This window comes from Macaca nemestrina, assembly GCF_043159975.1.
Source record: "Macaca nemestrina isolate mMacNem1 chromosome 6 unlocalized genomic scaffold, mMacNem.hap1 SUPER_6_unloc_1, whole genome shotgun sequence".
NCBI classification, from domain to species: domain Eukaryota; kingdom Metazoa; phylum Chordata; class Mammalia; order Primates; family Cercopithecidae; genus Macaca; species Macaca nemestrina.
The window spans coordinates 58760-65983 of record NW_027257564.1 but is presented as its reverse complement, the minus strand read 5'-3'; the positions used below and the strand labels follow the sequence as shown (position 1 = coordinate 65983).

At 42.2% G+C, this 7224-nt stretch overlaps 1 long non-coding RNA gene across 1 annotated transcript; it reads left to right on the top strand.

Moving 5' to 3' along the window:
- Positions 1 to 514: 514 nt before the first annotated feature.
- Positions 515 to 6765, top strand: LOC139361090 (uncharacterized). Its single transcript, XR_011618647.1, has 4 exons — positions 515 to 579; positions 683 to 827; positions 3337 to 3450; positions 6017 to 6765. It is a non-coding gene; the product is annotated as an uncharacterized lncRNA (long non-coding RNA).
- The last annotated feature ends 459 nt before the right edge of the window (positions 6766 to 7224 follow it).

The following is a 7224-nucleotide window of genomic DNA, read 5'->3' as shown; positions in this document are numbered from 1 at the left end:
AAAACTAAGATTCACAGTCAGGTTGCTGCTCAGTGAACCATTAACTATTATTGTGCATGGGCACTAATGTGGACATTTTAATTGTGATATATCTTTAAATATTTTCTATTTTTCAGATTAGAAGATAATTCTGAAACAAATGCCAGCCACTCTTTAATTACAAAAATGACGGATGAGCTGTATCACCATGTGCCTGAGAATCATTGTGTTTTAAAGGACTTGGATCATCTTCCTACTGAGACGTAAGTTCCAGGACATCCTGACAACTGTTGAAACATTGATTCTGCAGATTAGCATAGCAAACTTAGACATTTTCTATGTTTTAGATTTTATAAAGTAGTCTTAGAATACCACTGTTACTACTCCAAGAGGAATTATGAGATCAGTTTTGACAATCTCTGTGAAAGCGTGGCACATCTGATGAGGCTGTGAATGTCACATTCTGTTTGCCACAATTCAGTGTATTTAATTAACACTTGCCGTATGTCACGATTGTCCCTGCAGACCCACCAGTGATACGCAGCTAGCCCTGGCTCCCAGAAAGCTGCAGCCTTGCAGGTACAGGAGAGTGAGGTACAGGTGAGGATCACAATGCCTGCTCTGAGTCTGGCTCTGTTTGCAGGTGGCCCCAGCTGCTCCGTGAGCTCTGCAGTATACCCTTTCCTACCCTCTTCTGCCCCAGGATTGTGCTGGAAGTGCTGGTTGTGTTCCAAAGCATCAGCAAGCAGTGTCACCACGTGTCTTGCCTTGGAGCTGAGACACAGGCAGTGGGTGGAGAGGATGCTGCCGTCTCGCCAGCGGCTGAACTACCTGCGTATGTGGAGTAGGTGCGCGCTCACTTTCCTGTTTTGGAGGGACACTGTGGGGCAGGAAGTCACCACAGATGCAGTTCCAGTCCCCACTGAAGACACACACAGTAGGCCCCTCACTGAACCCATCGACAGGTGTTGATATACTTGGAGTTCACAACTGATAGTATGAACCCAACGTATCTGAGACAGGTCTCAATCCTTTTAGAAAGTTTACTTTCCCAGGGTTAAGGATGTGCTGTGACAGCCTCAGGAGATCCTGACAGCATGTGCCCCAGGTACTTGGGGTGCAGCTTGCTTTTATACATTTTTATACATTTTAAGGAGACATAAGACATCAGTCAGTAGGTGTAAGGTGTACATTGGTTCCATCTGGAGTGGCAGGAAAACACAAAGGTGGGGGGCTTCCAGGTTATACGTGGACAAGAGACAAAGGATTGCATTGTTTTGAGTTTTTTATAGGCCTTTCGGTGAATACACAATTGACTTGTGAGTGGGGGTAGAGGAATAGTGACTTACACCTTAGTGTGGCTCAGTGAAGCTGCATTTTACACAGGGCAGAGGAAGCAATCATATAGGTATTTGTCTCAGGTGAGCTGAGGGATGACGCCCTGTCCCACCCCTGGGAAGATCAGCTGGCAACTGCTTTGCCAGGGTGAAATTCAGCAGAAGTCTTTCTGGGTAGAGATCTTGAGGCCCACGAGGCATTTCCTTGTGGACAAACTGTGAGGGAGGTCTGTATGTAGCTTTTTTCTCTTGTAGCCACCTTATTTAGGAATAAAATGGGAGGCAGGTTTGCCTGAGGCAGTTCCCAGCTTGACTTTTCCCTTTGGCTTAGTGAGTTTGGAGTACTGAGATTTATTTTCCTTGCACGGTGGAAACAAAAGTTAAGTTCCCACAGCATGTTTCTGGTCATAGAAATATTGCCAAACTTCTAAAGAAAGACCCAAAACACTTACAGTGTTAAACATTGAGGCACATGTGAGCTCTATGGACATTTAAGAAAGATGAATAAAAACAAGTGAGAACTACTCAGTGTTTGGCGAGGCAGTGAGTGACGGCAGTCAGGCAGTCCTGTGGTGGTTAAATGAGGCAGTAAATGTTTGCAGAGCGAGACCTCCCCAGGCCCGCCCCCTTCCCCCCACCCACAGCTCCAGCACCAACAGAAACAAATGTGTGGGTCACTGAGCACTTTTGTACCAACACGCACTGTCGAGCACTTGTATGATGATGGTAGACTTTACAAGTTCTTATAATTTGTATTCATTCATTCATTCATTCATTTTCCAACCTGTTCATTCCAGTTCAGAGTTGTGAGTGGCTGGAGCCTATCCCGGCAGCTCCGGGTACAAGGCAGGACCCACCCTGGACAGGACGTGGTTCCTTCGCAGGGTCAGTTACACACCCACACTCACTCTGGGACCATGGAGATACGCCAGTTCACCTAATGTGCACGGCTCTGGGATGTGGGAGGAAACTGGGGGATGGGAGAAAACCCATGCAGAACGTGCTTCTCCACACAGACCGTGGCCCTCACGGTGTATCGATTTCCTTTCTCACTGATGTTGTGATGAAACGGTGTTGAATGAAATGATGTTATCTGAGGACTGTGAGGACTCCCCATGCTGATTTTCATAGAAAGTTATAGTACATACTATTTTAAGTAGTGTTTGTAATTTGGCTTATGGAAATGTGGGTTCTATCTACCTAAATAAATATTTGGATTTAAAGTATAACAGCAGATTAACTGGATTTGGATTTAAAATATAACAGCAGATTAACTTAATAGCAGATTAACAGCATTATGGTTCCTTCACTTACAGTGTATATTTTAGAATGTGCTACATCCTTAAGAAATGACCATTTTGGATACATTTCTAGAACTTTTGGGTTTAGTGGTATCTGTGTTTTTAAAGCTTTAAATAGATATCACTGGATTCCCCTCCAGAAGGGTACTACTTAATTTACACTCTTACCAGCAGTTTATAAGACAAGGTCATTCTCTTATTACCACTCTCCAAAACCAGAATATTTTTAAATGTCTCAACTAGTTTCATGGGAAAAATAAGATCTTACTTTAGTTGGGATTTCTTTAATCTGGTGGCATTGAGCCTGCTTTCATATTGAGGCCATTTGTTTTCCTCTGGTAAGAGTCCCTCCCTAGATGTCAGAGGGCAGGTAGCAGGGGGGCTGCTGGGCGCAGACTGGGCCTGCCTGGTGCCCCGTGAGTGTGCAGAGCCCCTGGCAGCCCTGACGTAGACCGTCAGATGTCTGAGAGTCTCAGATGATGACTGATGAGCAAGGAATGCGGATGTGCAGGATGGGCCGGGAGCAAGGGCTACACGGGGCACTCCCGCCAGCCACGGGCCTGGGGGCTGGAAACAGGTATTGGGCTCTGAGGATTAGGATAATTATTTTTTGAGAAGTTGGGACTTAAGGATGTTGATGAGGTGAAACATCTTTTTCCGGATGAAGGTGGAAAATACCAACATTCCTCACGTTTGAATTTACTTTCATCTGTTTTTAGTATCAGAATACTGTCCCCTGTGCTCAGCCTGATCCTGTTCCTCATTACGCTGGAGTTGGTCAACGTTCATGCTGTTCATGGGAAGAATGCGCACGAGTATCAGCAGTACCTAAAGTGAGTATGTTCCACTTCTCTGTAGTCGCATTGCATCGTGGGCCAGATTGGGGGTGAGCCTGTAGGAGTGAGACTGGGGCAGCATGAGGGCCACCATCTCCTTGGTGGCCCCACCGCCGTCTCAGGCAAGGGTCTGACAACTGACCTACAAGAAGAACTCACACAAATGTCTCAAAACCACATTTTGTTTGTCTGTTTGTTTGTTTTTTGGAGACAGAGTTCCATCTGAAAAAGGCAGGAAAACACAAAGGTGGGGGGCTTCCAGGTTATAGGTGGACAAGAGACAAAGGATTGCATTGTTTTGAGTCTTTCATAAGCCTTTCGGTGAATACACAATTCACTTGTGAGTGGGGGTAGAAGAATAGTGACTTACTCCTTAGTGTGGCTCAGTGAAGCTGCATTTTACACAGGGCAGAGGAAGCAATCATATAGGTATTTTTCTCAGGTGAGCTAAAGGATGACGCCCTGTCCCAACCCTAACCCTAACCCTAACCCTAACCCCTAACCCTAACCCTAACCCTAAAACCCTAAGCCTAACCCCTAACCCTAACCCCTAACCCTAAACCTAACCCTAACCAACCCTAACTGTAACCCTAACCCTAACCACCCTAACCCTAAAACCTGACCCTGACCCTCACCCTCACCCTGACCCTGACCCTAACCCCTAACCCTACCCCTACCCCTACCCCTGACCCTGACCCTAACCCTAATCCTCACCCTCACCTAAATTTTTTTTAAATTTTTTTTTTTAAGGAAAGCTATAGCTATTCTGGGTTATCAGATTCTAGTCTTGTTTCTTGTTTTGGGGCTATTTTTACCTCTTTGTAAACTGGATCCTGCCATCTGATGAATTTTGTCCCACAATGATACTTGTGGAATAAGAAGCCAAGTATTGTCTCTCCTACTAATGTATGTATTGTCAGTTAATTTGAAAGTCTCCAACCCTGGAACAAAGTTAGAAGAGGTAAGTTTTGCTCCCCAAAATGCATAACCAAACTGTGGTACATTCATGCAATGGAATACTATTTAGCCATAGAAAGGAACAAGCTATCAACTCACACAAAGACATGAGTGAATCTTGTATGCACATTGCTAAGTGGAAGAAGACAGTCTGAGGAGAATACACACAGTGTGACCTCATTTAATGAGACACTGCAGAAGGCAAACTACACAGATGAGAAACCATTGGCTCCATGGGGTGGGGGTTTGAAGCATTCCATATGATACTTTAATAGTGGGATATCTACCACAATGCATTGGTCAAAATACGCAGAATTTTACAACCAAATGGGTAAATCAAACTCTATTCAAATTAAATAAAATTACTCAGGATGTGGAGTATCCTAGAACAGAATACATCATGTGAAAAATAATGTAACTATGCTACAAATTACTATGATTTGGATGTGGTTTGTCCCTGCAAAAACTCGTGTTGAAATTTGACCCCCAATGTGGCAGTGTGGGGCGGTGGGGCCCAGTGGAAGGTGTTAGGGTCATGGGGACGGATCCCTCATGAATAGATTAATGTCCTCCATGGGGATGAGTGAGTTCTGCTCTCACAGGAATGGATTAATTCCTGCAAGAGTAGGTAGTTAAGAAAAGTCTGTGTTCCTTGGCTTCCCTCTTGCTTTCGTTCTTGCTATGTGATATCTGGTGCACCCCTTGCTCCCCTTCCACTTTCCACCATGAGGTGAAAAAGACTGAGACTCCACCAAATGCAACTGCCCAATCTCAGACATTCCAGCCACCAGTATTTTGAGCCAAAAGGACCTTTTTTACTTACAAATTACCCAGCCTCAGGTATTCTGTTACAGAAGCACGAAACAGAGTAAGACACAAATGTAGGAAAAAACTCAATGAAGATGTAGGGAAAATGGTGTTGACCTAAGTCACTTTGAAAATGAATAGAATCCGTATGCTGAAGGCAAACGAACTATACTTCATCACTGGATTCTATTTTATAAAGTTCTTTCCAACAGAAGCAATTGTGAACAATTGTAAAACCACAGTATCTGTATCTGGAATAAAACAATGACTTCCATAAGTCACAGATGGTAGGAACCAGGTCTCTCACTGTTGAAGTGGGAGGTTACAAATTACAAGGGGAGAAGGCTAGAATGATTCATTGATAGTAGATCAGAGGTAGAGACATGAATGAAAACTTATGTTTAGTTTAATATACACACAGTTCTACATGGAAAACTTTATAATTAGGTGTGTATAGGTAGGTTAGACACACACATATACTTCCTAGCATTGCTAATGAGGAAAAAGTGCTCATTCAACAACGTGCTCATTCGGCAGCCAAATGTAAGTTTTCCTACCATTCTGAAAGGAATCAGGCTCTTTGAAGAAATGTCTGATACTAGAACTGGGACAGTAAATATAGGAGTCGGGATAATCTTGAAGTATCAGAAAGTAAGTACTAAAAAAAATTAAAATATATCAAAGAAAAATAATAGCCAATAAAAACAGCTACTGATGGCCAACACAGGAATGAATTGTAGTGTTGAATAATAATTAAAGCTGAAAGTAATTATCTAGGTGTCTGTATTTGTATACACAGGTGAATAAGAAAACAGAGTTGCATAGAAATCTCCTTTGCAAAAGAATTCCAAGTAATTGATGTAGACACTCAGCCATCAATAATGTGGAGCCAACTCCTCACTCCGTAAGTGTGGGCTCTGCACAGTGACTTGCTCCAAAAGAACACATGCAGTATGGGCAAGGAGGAAAAATAACTTCACAGTGGAGAAACCTGACAAACAGTAGCTCTTCCAAATGATCCAAGTGAACATCAAAGGTGACAGTTCACCTTGAGAATATGCAGTGACAATGGGGGACATTCTGCAAAATTCTTGACCAATCCTCCTCAGTACTATCAAGGTCATCATGACATGGAAAGCCTGACACACTGCCACAGCCAGGAAGAGCCCACAGGGACGTGATGACTACATGTCATGCGGGATCCTGGATGGGATCCTGGGTCAGAGTAAGACAGAACCAAGGGCATCCAAATGAAATATGAACTTTAGTTAATAATAGTCTATCAGTATTAGTTCATTAAGTATGACAAATTATGTAAGATATTAATAAGCCATGTGAGACACGCTGATAGAAGATGTTAATAAGAGATGAAACTAGGTTGTAGCTACATGGGAAATCTCTGCATTTTTGGGGGGGGCAATTTCTGAGTAAGTAAAAAAAAGATGTAAAATAAAACTTTATTGAAAACAGTTATATTTTTTGAACACTTCCTTGTTTAATTATTTATACCACGAATTACTAGTAATTGACACTGTTAACTAGTACTGTTTTTTTAAATAAGAGCATTTATGACACAAAAAAATTAACAGTGCAGATTGATATATAAATCAAAACAAATGCCCTTTACATGTTTTCTGTTAGAGTAGTCACACATATGTGTAAACTTAATTATCATATTTTTTTCTTGTGCTGTAGTTGTGTCCTGGGTTCATTCTCTAAAATGCTGTTCGCCTTAGACCAGGAAAAAAAAAATAACCTTACAGACTCTGTTTCAATTCATGGCTAAATATTTTCAAAACAGTGACTTTGTAAAAATATGTTCCAATGGAAAATTGATTCATTGTGATGGGATCACTTATTCCAAAGAATTCTTGTCTTTATTTCGTGTCCATGGCTACCTTTTAGCCATAATACAACAGAATCAAATATTAGCCACTGGGAAAAAATATTCAAAGAAAGAAAGTACGTGAAGAGAACTTATGACCATGATGATTCAATGTTTTACCA